This window comes from Stenella coeruleoalba (genome assembly GCF_951394435.1).
Source record: "Stenella coeruleoalba genome assembly, chromosome: 1".
In the NCBI taxonomy this organism is placed as follows: Eukaryota; Metazoa; Chordata; class Mammalia; order Artiodactyla; family Delphinidae; genus Stenella; species Stenella coeruleoalba.
In genome coordinates this window covers 73,349,449-73,364,511 of record NC_137169.1, presented here as the reverse complement: position 1 = coordinate 73,364,511, position 15,063 = coordinate 73,349,449, and the positions used below count along the sequence as shown (strand labels likewise).

General features: G+C 38.8%; 1 protein-coding gene across 4 annotated transcripts in view; it reads left to right on the top strand.

Moving 5' to 3' along the window:
* Positions 1-274: 274 nt before the first annotated feature.
* The window catches only part of TTLL7 (tubulin tyrosine ligase like 7), a 150,419-nt gene continuing 135,630 nt past the window's right edge, over positions 275-15,063 (top strand). For all 4 annotated transcript variants that reach the window (XM_079924846.1, XM_079924849.1, XM_079924844.1 and 1 more), the window contains exon 1: positions 275-406. The gene's annotated coding sequence lies outside the window, so the exon portion shown is untranslated. The remainder of the gene's footprint in view (positions 407-15,063) is intronic.

The window sequence follows — 15,063 nt, the reverse complement described above, 5'->3', positions numbered from 1 at the left end:
TCGGTTGGCCCTTCCCGCCCGTAGCCATCCCGGAGAGGGGCGGGGTGCTGAGAAGCCCCCTCGTCCTTGGTTCCTCCCAACCGTCGCCGGCCCCGGCGCCCTCGCTCCCGCTCCGCCGCGCACGTCGCGCACCCCCGGTCGCCGCCCGCGAATGGTCTGGCCCGTCGGTAGCCACCACCCCTTTGGCAACGACCCCTGTTCCAGCTGCTCCGGGTCGAGCGCCGGCGCCCAGAGCTGTGGCTGCCGCGGGCGGTGGGTGGGTGGGCGGGCGGAGGGGAGCAGCCGACATTCAGCGCGGGCTGCCGGGCCCGGGGCAGCTGCGGTGGGAAGCTGAGGCGCGCGGGAGCCGTGGAGGGACCGTCCGCAGCCCGGAGGCGAGGACCCGGGCTGGGTTTTCCTTACTCCGGTGAGTACCTGCTGCCTCGATCCTCCCTGACCCCCTTTCCCTGTCCCCACGCCCCCGAGGTGTCGGTCCCCCCCCCGGACGGTCACTGCTCCGGGGACACTGGCCCCCGCGGGAGCAGCGGCACGGGGAGCTGCTGCTGTTGGTGCTAATGATTCAGCACCATTCGCGCCCTGAGAGATTTGGGCAGAATGGGGGAGGGTGGGGGGGCGAGGTCAGTTGCTGCTCTCTCCTCAGCTTCTGGGTTCCAGATGAACGACCCCGGCGGGCGAGGTCGGGTGGGGGGAGCTAGGAGGCTCCCTGCTGGCTTGTTCTGTGATTCTGTCCTTTTCCCACATCACGGTACAGACCTCCGTGAGTGTGCGGTGCAGTATTCAGTGTGTCTTTTTCGCACAGGCGAGTGAAGTCTAGGGCCCTTTTCTACACCTGTCATTTTTTCTACTTCTTCCTCGTTTGGATGCCCAATTCGTGCCATCATTCGTGCAACTTGACATCGCGTTGCATCCCCCGCAAACGTGTGAGAAAGATGCTGTATCCAAGCTGTCTTGTATTCAGAGTGGGTTTGATTGGTCTTGACATAGTAGGAAAAGATTTAAGGGAGGTAGGAAATAATACTTTCAGAGCCTAGGCACTTTATGTATACATATATATATATATATAAATAATTTCATTAAATCACGACAACAACTCAGAACCAAATGTACAAAGTGAAAAGCGGGGAAGTTAAATTACGTGCTCAAGGTCACAGCATAGGTATTTGGATATGAGATGCCCTGATCCCAAAGCCCACGAACCTTCCACTGTATTAAGGAGTTGTGTATCCAAGTGTGTCCAAGTTATATGTACAAGTATATGATTTATTACATATTAAACATAGTATTAATTTTCATAGAAGTAATCTCAAACAACAGCAACAACCTGTAAACTTCCTGTGTATGGAATTACCATTCTTTTAGTGTAAAAGTAGGCGCATTCTTTGAATTATATGAAAAAATATACTATTTTCTTAGAAAGCATATGCCAAAATGTAGTATCTTGACCACACTGCATAGGAGAGCTAGGTCATAACAGGAGCTGTTCAACACTTTTTTGGCAGTGATAGATGGTGCTTTGGCATAGCAGGTGATAGCTCCATTTTACAGACGAAGGAACTGAAATACAGAGAACGTTCAAGATTACACAGCTAGCTAGTGGTGGAATCTGGACAAGCATTGACTCTTACACAAAACATGTGTTGTAGCAAAGTGTAGCTCTGTATAGTGGGAGACTGTATTGATTTGTTTTTACCCTGCCCTTCAGAGTCAACAGTTATATTGACCTTGTATGCTCTTTCTATAAAAATAATGGATGCTAGGTTTTTCTTTGTTCCTTGCTTGGCCATTTGATTTGCTTTCATTTACGATTTATGTATTTTCTCTTAAGATATGCAACTCTTGTTGATGTTTCAGGAAGCAGGTTGCTATAGTACAAATGCTCATTATCTCCAAGTACTGGACTAGTATATGAGGGCAGATAGGATCATAGTCATCTTCGTCCATCATTTCTAAAGTATTTAACCATTTGCATTGGAGAATTCTTTTTTGAGTTGATGAGGATATTGATAGACTAAAGGGATAAAATGGAGGCACAAATTTACATTTGTTGTTCAGACAAGGCTGTTAAGAGAAGTAGGGTCTTGAGATGAGTCTTAAGTTTGATTTCTAGGAGGTCATTTCTTTTTGTTCTTTATATGGCTATAGACCATACCCTGACCTCAGTGAGGCCTCTTGTGGTCCAATCTGTTTAATCCCAAAGGAGACAGCAGAATTGGTATAAATGAATAAGCAAAAATACAATCCCACTGCTATTTAAAAAAAAAGGAAAGTGCATGTTCTAGCGTTGGAGGGTCAGTAGGAGCATTTTAAAACAGATGCAATACACTTTATTTAGATAACATCACTGAGTATGAATATAATACCAACTTGGCTTTGGAACTGTATTCTCTCTCTCTCTTCCCTTTGTGTGTGTGTGTGTTTGTCAAATGATTACTATCTGCAGACCATCTAAATTCTAAAAGTCTAGCTGGGGAAACTAAAAGTCTAGCTGGGAAAATATTTACCTACATATGAGCGATTAACCAAATAGGTAGAATTGGCTTAATACTGGAAAAATGTAGTGCAGACTTAAGTGCCACATGAACACCTTAAGAAGAAGGAGAAATAGTAATGGCTAGGGCCATAAGAGGATCAGGAAAGTCTTCATGGATGGAAGTGTATTAAATCACTCTCTGAGAGATGGGAAGGCTTTTAGTAGGAAAGAGAAAGCCAGATGAAGAAGTTCAGCAGAGGAGTGGTCATGTACTGTTTGGATGCATGATGACAAATTATGAGGAACCTTGCGTATCAGGCAGTGAAATCTGCTCCTTATTGGGTAATCATAGGGAACTAGTGTAGGTGACTGAGCAAGCCAAGTTTCTCTTTGGCTTGTCTTGCTCCATATTCCTTGTTCCAAGTGCTGTTTGAGAAAATGTTATATTTCCTGGGTACTGATATTAAAAGTACTAACCCAGAAAGTTTTCTATGCAAGTAAGATTTTTCCTCTTCCAAGGAGGTTTGCCTTTTTAAAAGCTTTCCCCCTTTCATTATAGTATTACAAACAATTTGGAAACTAAGAATATATTAAAAAAATCACCGAATCTTACTAACTGAAGACAACCACTATTAACATACTGATGTGTTTCCTTCCACTCTTTTTTCCGCACATAGTTTTAATCATGCTATGTATATTACTTTTTATACATTTTTACTTTAAATTTTATAACAGTAATTTTCACTTAATTACAATTTGACAGTGAACATTTAAAATGCCTACATAAGTTTCCATGAGGTAGATGTGCCATAAATTCCTAATCACTCCTCATTGGCACTGTATTTTTAAAAAAAATTTTATTGCAGTATAATTGATTTACAATGTTGTGTTAGTTTCAGGTATACAGCAAAGTGAATCTGTTATACAAATACATAGCCATTGTATAATAAATAACACTGTGATGAACATCTTTGTTCATAAGCTCTTTTCTAAATTTTAGAAATTAGTTCCTTAGGATAGAGTCTCAGAAATAAAAGTTCTGGGTTAAAAGGTATGAGTTCTTGTTTGACTTTTTTAAAAAAAATTGAGCTATAATTGGTATATAACATTTTAATAGTTTTGGGTATATAACGTAATGATTTAATATTTGTATATGTTGCAAAATGATCACCACAGTAAGTCTAGTTAACATCCATTACTACACATAGTTACAGGTTTTTTTTGTGATGCTTACTTTGACTAAATTTTATGCAAGTTTTAAAACTCTACTGGATTCTGTATTCTTTGGAGCATTAGCATATTAAGTACAGGATATTTGCATGTTAATAATTAATAACACTCCTGTCTGTGACTCCTCAGATTATACTGTTTCAGGCAAACTTGTCTTTTGATTAGAAAGATTAGTTAAATCATGGATACTGGGAGAAAGGCAGGCAGTTGGGGCCACTGAAGAGAGAAGATGTAAATAATGGAGGACAGGTTTGGTGAGAGTGAGCAAGAGTTTGTAGCCAGAGAAGGGGCTTGTGTGATAGACTACTTTCTGGTCCTGGTGTTGTATTTGTGGACGTCAACTCTCTCCTTTACCGTGCTCTTCCCTCAGGAATCCACCCCTATCCTCCACACAATATCTGTCTCTTTCAAACTTCTTCCACCCTTCTGTATCAGGTTCCCAGGTCTCAGCTGCAGTATCCCAGCAGTGCAAGGCTTATGAACTCACTATTGCGTTCTAATTTGGAGAATCCACATAGGTAAGCGCAGGAATTCCAGACCTCCTTCAGTTCTCAGCAGAAGCCCAGGTTACATGGTGCAAGAGTGTCTGGTGGACGTTGAAGACTCTCGCCCTCTCCACCGTGCACATTGCCAGAGATGGCCTTTGAGAACAGCAGCCGCTGGGGAGTCGCCTAAGGTTTCCAACATCCCCTGCTGGCATTCGGGTGTCCCCTCCTCTCATTCCCAGTATTTCTCGACCAGAGGAAATTCCCCTCATTGAGGAGAGACAGTGTGCTTCAGTGTCCCACCAGTTGTAGGGTTACATGACGCTACCTCCTTGGACAGGTACATTGGCCAGGCCTCTGCCTTGCTTCCCCAGGCTCTCACCTGGGTTTCCTCTGGATCCCACCCCCATTCTCCTTGGAATTTGAGGCCAGGGAGCCACTGAGGCAGGGAGGCCATGAAGTGTCTCTGAGAACCAGTGGAAGGGGAGTTAGGGACACGAAAGTGCCTCGAGGGCACAAGTAGTTAGCAGAGAGGCAGGCCCTTGGAATATATCATCAGTCTGGGAAGATGTGAAAGGAAACAATGAAAACTGAAGCATCACTTTACAAACCAAAAATAGGCCCCGTCTTTTTAGGACCTGACAGATGATTTCTGGTGGAAATTGGGCACTGAGGTAGGCTGAGTAATATTCTGGGCAGAATTTGTCGTGTGCTTAGTTGGGACCTACTATTTAAAAAACGGTTTGCTTAAGCTATTAGAAGGTGGTAAGTCTATTTCCATTCCTCCCAGGCATTATTTGTCAAAGTTCAACTGGGCTTAGTCAACAGTTTTCCCTAGGGTTAAGTTAAAGCTAAAAACTTAAATTATTTATTATTATTATTTATTCTCCACTACCCTTGTTTCGTTAGTTCCCATTTGACATTTACCTGACACGTTCCCACCCATGGTATACATGATAGTTGACAAAGCCAAGGTGTTGGGTTGTTTAGGCTCTGGGAGTTGAGTGATAAATCCAATTTTCTCTTTTTTCTTTCACTTCTTACTTGTAAGCAACTAGTTGGACTGTGTTTCTTTGACTTCTTTGAAGGTTTAGAGTTAGGTGGTCAAGTGGTCACTGCGTCTCCCCTGGGGCTGATTACTCCTTTCTTTTGAAATTGATGATATTTTTGGTCCAATGGGCATGCTGAACTGTCCACATTGTTTGGTTTTTCTAAATTGTGTTATGGCACCTGAGCTTCCAAACTTCTGTGTTATTTTTGTTCTGCGTAGCTACGTGAAATGGAACATTATGTTTGATAAAAGATTATTTTGAACATTTCTATCTCTTTTACCCACTACTTTGCAAAGTCTGAACTGGTGACACATCTAATTCAGCAAGGTGGCAGTAGCTTGTTTTCATAAAAATTCTCCTCCCTCCTCTGTGAGCTTATTTGCAGTGAAGTTGACTTTTTAAAGTAAAGTGAGCATTTGTAAATTTGGAAGATGGATCAGCAGTAATCCAGGCAGCAGCTTCAAGATTATTTCTATGCTCTTTGCTGGATTAGAATTTTAGGGCTGTTTAGGTATACTTCTCATTTAAGGTAGTACTGTCTTTCTTTTGTAAGAGAAGAGAGCTCACTTAAAATTTGTGTAAAATCTAATTGATGTGATTCTAGTACTGTGTTTGACTGGCTTTGTGATATGAATCGTTGTATGTGTGGTGTATTGGTAGGAAAAGTTAGGAACTGTGGATTTAATTTGCATCATTGCATTTGATGGGAAGATTTTCATGTGTAATTTTGTCATTGCTATTATTTAAAATCTATTTTTTCCAGGTATTTAATAAATAAAATCTGTAATCATGTGTGACATTCATAGTGATTGCTGAAAAATCAGGACAGTAATTTTAGCACACGTCTCAGTTTATATTTAGAATCGGTCTGTCTGCAGTTACCCAAACAAATATGTGCTAGCTACTCTATGGAGAGGAAAGATAGAAATTGAACACTTTCTACAATCAGTTTAGTTCACATGAAACCAGATGGAGACATTTTCATTTAGCTGTAGGTTTGATCACATCCAAGATGATAATGTTGTATTTAATTACTTACATCTCTCAATCTAGAATCCTGAAGATTGACAGATATTACTTCCTCCGTTTTAATGATGTGAAAAATCGAGCTAGGCAGAGGGAAAAAAAAAAAAAAGGCAAAATGCATGCCGAATCATCATAAGATTAGAAATTGGTCTACAGCTGCCCCTTTTATACTAATTTTGACAATAAGCGCTACTATTTACTGTTATATGTAAACAAGGGGATGACCTTCATTCATTTATTAGATAGTTTTAATGGTTTTACTACGTTTACAGTATTTGAGAAAAAAAAAAGTCGTCAAATCCATTGAATACTTTTTCCTAATCTCTGATGTCTACTTTAGTCCATGTCAGTTTCACCCTTAGTCAACACACACATACTTCAATCCATTATTTTTGGAAAATTTAAACAAGTTATTTCTGGAATTTGCTGCAAAAATTAAAGGAAAACATACATTTTAATTTTCAGGAAAGTTTTAAAGGGAGGGATCAGTGCTTCTTAAAATCAAGTGGACTATACATATGTGGAAAACTTTTTCACTTGTCAGAAATCAGTGCCAAATGGGCATTTCTGGCAGAAAGAAAAGTTTGCTGCTACATATGTTAGGAGGTTGTCATTTTGGGATAGGAGGCATTTTCTCTTTTAAAAATGTATCTTGGGGCTTCCCTGGTGGCGCAGTGGTTGAGAGTCCGTCTGCCGATACAGGGGACACGGGTTCGTTCCCCGGTCCGGGAAGATCCCACATACCGTGGAGCGGCTGGGCCCGTGAGCCGTGGCTGCTGAGCCTGCGCGTCGGGAGCCTGTGCTCCGCAACGGGAGAGACCGCAACAGTGAGAGGCCCGCGTACCACAAAAAACAAAAACAAAAACAAACGAACATGTATCTTGGGTATGTGTTGAGAGCTATTTTCATCCTTGACTAAGGAATTAAAAGTTAAATGTATTTTTCATTAGTTATAATATGGCCTATTTACTTCCATAATGTGCTTGAAAGCATATCTGTGAATTTTGTTTTTGAATTCATAAGGAACCAGAATAATAAATATAGGATGAAGTGAAGGTCCTAAAGTATAGCTTCTACTGAGAACAAAATTAAACAAATACACTCAGCAATACCTATGAATATAGATATTTAGATCTCCAAGTAAAATTACCTAATGGTAATCCAAGAGTTTTTCTCCCGTTGGTATAACTATACATATTATGGTAATATGCAAGTGATATTCATGTTTTCTGGAAGAAAAGAGTCCAGAGTAGTGTAAAAATACTGTGATTTATGTAATTATTTGGGTGATTTCTGATATTTTGTAGGCATTCCACAAATGCAACAATTTTTTCTTTCAGTTAATGTTTTGTATTTTTTATCGTGATAAAAACACATAACATAAAATTTACCATGTTAACCATTTTTAAGTGTATGGTTCAGTAGTGTTAAATATATTCACATTGTTGTGAAATAGATCCCTAGATCTTTCTCATCTTGCAAATCTGAAATTTTATATCCATTAAACAACAACTCCCCTTTCCCCTTCCCCCAGGTCTCTGGTAACCACCATTCTACTTTCTGTTTCTATGAGTTTTAGTAGTTTAGATACCTTAATATAAATGGAATCATACAGTATTTGTCTTTTTGTGACTGGTTTATTTCACTTAATAAAATGCCCTAAGGTTTTATCCATGTTGTAGCATATGACAGTATTTCCTTCCTTTTTAAAGCCAAGTAATATTTCATTGTATATACACCACATTTTGTTTATCCATTCATCTGTTGATGTATATTTGGGTTGCCTCCACATCTTTGCTATTGAGAATAGTGCCGCTATGAACATAGGTGTGCAAATATCTCTCCAATACCCTGCTTTCAGTTCTTTTTGATATATAGCTAGAAATGGGCTTGTTATATCATCTTTGGAGAAATGTCTATGCAAGTCCTTTCCCCATTTTTACTCTAAACCAGTCAAACAACTGTTCTTTTGTTTTTGTTTTTTTTTGCGGTACGCCGGCCTCTCACTGTTGTGGCCTCTCCCATTGCGGAGCACAGGCTCCTGACACGCAGGCTCAGCGGCCATGGCTCACGGGCCCAGACACTCCGCGGCATGTGGGATCTTCCCGGACCGGGGCACGAACCCATGTCCCCTGCATCGGCAGGCGGACTCTCAACCACTGCGCCAGCAAGGAAGCCCCTTTCCCCATTTTTAAATCTGGTTATTTGATTTTTTGTTGTTGAGTTGTTGGAATTCTTTATATCAGATAAATGATTTTCTCCCACTCCATAGGTTGCCTTTTCACTCTATTGATTGTGTTCTTTGACGTACACAAACATTTTGTTTAATATAGTCCCATTTGTGTAGTTTTGCTTTTATTGCCTGTGTAGCACTGATTATTTTTAGCAGTTTAAAAATGTATTGATAGAATTGTTTCAAGTTGCTGTTTATTATTTTCCTCTTTATTCTTTGAAGTCCATGAGATTTTTTGAGACTTTGCAATTATGATGCCTGGTGTAATTATTTAACAAATTAAACTTAATTTTGATTAACTTTTTCTTTTTCGAAGATCCATTTTTTAATCTGTTTAATGTAGAATTTTGTTGCTATAACTTAACTAATATGTTAATAGGAATTATGTTAATCCTGTACATTAATTTAGGGAGAATTAACATTTTTAAAAAATTAATTAATTTTTGGCTGCGTTGGGTCTTTGTTGCTGTGCATTGGCTTTCTCTAGTTGCGGCAAGCAGGGGCTACTCTTTGTTGCAGTGCTAGGGCTTCTCATTGCAGTGGCTTCTCTTGTTGTGGAGCATGGGCTCTAGGCACACAGGCTTCAGTAGTTGTGGCACGTGGGCTTAGTTGCTCCATGGTATGTGGGGTCTTCCCAGACCAGGGCTTGAACCCGTGTCCCCTGCATTGGCAGGCAGATTCTTAACCACTGCACCACCAGGGAAGTCCAGAATTAACATCTTTACTATATTGATTCTTCCAATCTGTGAACATGATATGTGTCTCCAGATATATATGTCTCCCTTGATTTCTTTTATCAAAATATCATAATTTTAATTACACATATCTTGCACATGTTTTGTTAGATTTATACTGAAGTATTTCATATTCTTTGGGGCAACTGTAAATGATACTGCATTAAAATTTTTTTGTTTCCATTTCTTTGCTGTCAATATATAGAAATGCAATTGGTTTTTGTGTTGGTCTTGTATCCTGAAACCTCATTGAACTCGCATTTTGGATCTAGGACTGTAGATCCTTTGATTTTTTTTAATGTAGACAATCATGTCATTTGCAAACTGAAACAATTTCTTTTCAATCTGTATGCCTTTAATTTATTTTTCTTGCCTTGTTGCAATGGCTAGAACTTCTAGTATTGTGCTAAATAATTTGAATGGTGAGAGTGGACGTCCTTGCCTTCTTCCCAATATTAGAGAAAAATTATTCTGTCTTTTACAATTAAGTATGATGTTAGCTGTATGTTTTTTTGTAGATATTCTTTATTAGGTTGAGGTGGTTCCCCCCCTCTGTTCCTAGTGTACTGAGACTTTTTATCCTGAGTGGATATCAAATTACATCAAATGCTTTTTCTGCAACAATTGATATGGACATATGATTTTTCCCTTAGCCTATTGATATGGTGGATTGTATTGATTAATTTTTTTAATATTGAATCAGCCTTGCATACATGGAATAAATCCCATTTGGTCATGTATACATGACACACACATACATACACGCATACAAACACACATACATATACATGCTTATTGTAGTATTCAATTTGCCAACATTGTTAAATATTTTTTGCTATTAATTTCAGGAGAGATATTGGTTGTAGTTTCCTTTTTGTTGTGCTTCCTTTATTTGGTTTTGGTTGTTAGAATATTACTGGCCTCATGTGGTACTAAGAAACTACCGCTTGTTGAGTTTGGGTGTTGTATCAAATTCAAATATCTATAATAACCTGAGAAGGGTATTAAAATACTCCTTTTTTCCAACTACATATTTCTGTGAGGCCAGTTTTTTCCATATATTTCAACCAGAAGAACTTATCAAAATGAATGCAGAAACAGGTATGAGAATCTGTTTTCTTGAAGAAAGATATTAGAGGAATTTGAAGAAGTATAAAACAATGTTACTCATTCCTTTTAAAAAAAACTATAGTTATTTTTTAATACAGTATGTTTTTGTTAACATGTAATGGTTTTATTATTGTTATTTTTAAATGAATGAATAAGTATTTTAAACATTTATCAGTTTTATTTTTTAATAAGGTGAATATTGATAGATATGACCCACAAAAACAAAGCTCAACAAAACTGAAAGAGCATAAAGAGTTCCAGCACCAAAAGTTTGAGAAACACTACTAAGATGACCAAGGCAAGGAGAAAAGTGAAGCCAGAGGCATGGGCATATGCATCTCACACTTGGCATTGGTTGAAACAAGTTGTTACACGTGCACATTTTCCTTTTTCTCTGCTAGTATTTTTATTTCACAAAAAGATGCTTTTTCCTCCACATCAATTCATTGATATGTATGCTAATCTCTTAGGAAAAAATACAACACATCAATTCATTGATATGTATGCTAATCTCTTAGGAAAAAATACGATAAATAGACCAATAGAAGTCCATAATGTAATCTTTACAAAATGAAATGCCTCAAAATTATCTCCACCCTAACTTTAACAAATGTCTTATATAGACATATAACTATATTTTAAGTTACAAATTATAAAAGAAATATTCAGTTATAACTTATGCAAGGATTAAGTAATTTAGAATGTTTTACCAAGAATTGACTAAAAGATAGTACAAGAAATATTTACATTACTGTCTTTTGATTTTGATTATTGTAAATGGCTTTTCTTTTGTATTTTTCCCCAGTACTTCATTGAAGTATAATTTGTATATAGTAAAATGTATACCTTGTGGAGTTTTTATAAGATTTTGGTAATACCATTCGAAGATACCTAGTTTGTAATAGAATGAACATGCAAGATGAGATGATAAAAAAATCTTAGGGGTCTTCCCTGGTGGCGCAGTGGTTGAGAGTCCGCCTGCCGATGCGGGGGACACGGGTGCGTTGCGCGGTCCGGGAGAATCCCACATACCACGGAGCGGCTGGGCCCGTGAGCCATGGCCGCTGAGTCTGCGCGTCCGGAGCCTGTGCTCCGCAGCGGGAGGGGCCGCAACAGTGAGAGGCCCGAGTACCGCAAAAAAAAAAAAAAAAAAAAAAAAAAATCTTAGAATATCAGTGAGGGGAAAAAATAAGATGAAGTGAGCTAGGGGAGACATTAGCTCACAAAATCCATGTTATGAAATCCTGCATGTTTATTAGAGCTGGACACGCTTTTTTTTTAACATCTTTATTGGAGTATAATTGCTTTACAGTGTTGTGTAAGTTTCTGCTGTATAACAACGTGAATCAACTATATGCATACATATATCCCCATATCCCCTCCCTCTTGCATCTCCCTTCCACCCTCCTTATCCCACCCCTCTAGGTGGTCGCAAAGCACTGAGCTGGGCACACATTTAATTCAAGTTTTCTAACTTCCAGGCAAAGAGGGACATACACAGAAAGTTTAATGATTAATTGAAAAGCTAATCAAAGAGAAAAACAAACCAATTGCCTAAGAGGAACAAAGTTGTTGCTATGTAGAATCCAAAGTGAAATTTATGCTACAGTTTCTTTTAAAGTGAATTCAGTATAGTGTAATGCAACATGTCTTCAACATCCTTACAGTGGAATTCAGTAGGATATTTTGGGCTATTTTTTATGATGTCCTTCAATGGGCCCATGATGTGGATCTGTGTTTTGGGGGGAAGTAACCTCCAAAGATCTGATTATTTTCTTCTCTAACATGAGAATAATATCTACCTTAAGAGCATTGTGATATAGGTGAAGATTGTAGTCTGTGCTCAATAAATGATAACTATCCTGTTATAGGGTGGCTGTGACCAACAGTGTAGTGTGGTCCAGGTATGTAGCTCTCTGATGATCTGGCTTAATCTAGGAATGGATGTTACAGTGTCTCAAAGAAAGTTCTGCATATCTTTTAGGAATTCCTTCATACATATTATTATTCTTAGCTGAGATGTTAAGGAGCAATCCGTTTGAGGTTTTGCTCCCTGAGAATTACCTGCTATTATTTCTTTTCAGTCAAGTAAAGAATTCCATGATGAGAGTCAGCTGGACCGAGTAATAGGAGGACTTTACCAAATGTATGTAGCTAAATAGAAGGCCACAGCTCCTCTGCAGCAAATGGGCTAAAGTAATGATCTTAGACAGGTTTAAATCTCCTCCAAAATCAATTTTGCATTTGTTCCAACACACAGAAGAGTAGGTGTTGGAAGTCCTAAATTTTGACATGGAATGTGGCTCCAAATGCCCATTTCAGCTAGAACAGTTTTAGGTAGAGATACAATAGTTGGAATTACCGCTTCTGCCTCTCTTGCAGAGAAGTGTAATTTTTTTCTTCAGACCAAAATATTTTTTCTGGAGTGTTTTTTAAACCATCAGTTAAGTTTCTGTCGAGAGAAAGTGAAAACAAAATTGTTGGGGTTTGGAAAATTCTCACCTAGCAAAAGTTGAATTAGGCCTCAGACTTTTTTGAATAGAGGAGTAAACTTAGTTTGTAGTAATTGCATGAGCATTTTAGGTTGGTTTGCTTCCTGAGCAGTAGTCTTTTAAAGCTAGCTATCAGATCAACGTAATGGGTATTTGATTTTTAAAAATCTTTTGAGCGTTTGAGTCTAATTTTCTTTCATTGGTAATCCCTTGTGAATTTGCCTTAAGTAAGTCCTACAATCTGTACACATTTTCCACATCATTTAAAGCCTTCTGGGGCTGCCCACGGTGGACTAACTCAGATTCACTGTGATGTCTGCAGGCGGCTGAAGCTAGAGCACGGGCTCCTCTCTGCTTCCCAGGGCCCACAAGAGAAAGGAGGGCCCATCCTTCTTGTCCAGACTAAATCAGTGGGAAGGTCATGATCTTAGGTTTGGAGTCAGTTAGGTACTTTTAACATGTGCTAAAGAATGAATTAGACTCAATTATATATCCTAGCCTCAATGATTGTTTTCAAATTCTAAGCAACTAATTTGATTATAACGTAGCCAAATTTCCATCATATTAGAAATTTCCATTTTCCTCACTGCCAGATTAGAGTTTTGGGGTTTAAATAAATGCTTATTTATTTGTAACATATAAAAATAACATAATCTATTATTAATTATAAATGATTATTAATATATAGTATTATATGTTATAATAATATAATAAACTATAATTCTCATTCAGTTTTCCTTTTCCAAATACCAAAACACCTCTTGCTTTATTGGAAAGTCTTCTGTAAAGTTTGATTTAATTTTGATTTAAACTGATCCTTAAAAAATGAGTCATACAATGTGTTACAAAAATCAGTTATAAAAATATAAAAATATTTAATTATTAGATTTATGCTACCTATTTATTAGTCTTGCTTTCATGGTTGAGATTTGCAGTTTCTCATAGGAAAACTAGACGAATGTTTAATTTTTGGCAAAGAGCAATTCTTCTCTATATTATGGAAAATCTGCAGGATTTCATTCTAGAGGGTAAATAAGAGGGGTACCCTTTCCCCTCCCCTCCCCTCCCCTCCCCTTTCCTTCCTTCCCCTCCCCTCCCCTTCCCTTCCTTCCCCTCCCCTCCCCTCCCCTCCCCTCCCCTCCCCTTCCCTTCCTTCCCCTCCCCTCCCCTCCCCTCCCCTTCCCTTCCTTCCCCTCCCCTCCCCTTCCCTTCCTTCCCCTCCCCTCCCCTCCCCTCCCCTTCCCTTCCTTCCCCTCCCCTCTCTTCTCCTCTCCTCTCCTCTCCTTTCCTTTCCTTTCTTTCTATGACTATAATTTATCTGTCTCATTTGAGTTTTGGATGTGGTTCTGGTTTAGGGTCCCTTAGTCTATCTCCTCTAATTAGTGGATTCTGGTCTGTGAGGAGCCAGATAAATGGACTGGGAAGCTGAGAAAGAAAAGCTTCTCTGGTGCATATAGTCCCCAGGGCACATTTGTAACTCAATCTCTATGACTGGTGTCTGCATCATTTTTATCCTAATGGTCTTCTTAAGCAGTTGTCTCAGACTGTATAATATAATAGATGAAGGGTTATTATTTTAACTCTAAAATGTTTAGGTGTATATTTGGTAGGTGAGATAGTTGTTATATAAATTCTAATGGACTAAAATGAGGAAAATAGGAAATTCATTTTTTTTGTTATAGGTTACCTCCAGGTTATAAAGTACAAGCTAAATACTTAGCATAGTATAGGTGAAATAGTCATATAACTTGTTAATGAAATTACGTGAAACAGGAAAATGTTACTGTATTCTAAAAAACATACTTAAATTGTCCAATCTTCGGATCACAGTATAGCTCTGCAAATTATTACTTTTACCTCCCCACTGCCCTTTTCTGGCCCAAAGGAACCACATTTAAATTGAAATTCAAATGTAGCGAGCTCAGAGTTTTGTCTACTTCCAGTCCTTCTGTCTGTGCTCCAAGAGGAAATACTTGGCTTATGACCATTACTTTACCCTCTTTGGACATCATCAGAACTGTGGGTGCTGCCGCCTGCTTCTTCCCGAGATGAATCAGCGATGCTGTCTGCCAGTCCGCTCCAGCCATGGCTGGCTGTTCATTCTAATAGTTGGGCCCATAATGTTCCGTGAAGCTGCATAAAGTAGAAGGTCATAAAGCCATTTGATTTGGGCCAAAAATTTGAAACCAAAGAATGGTATGTGATTTTCTTCTTCACATTTTAAGATTGCA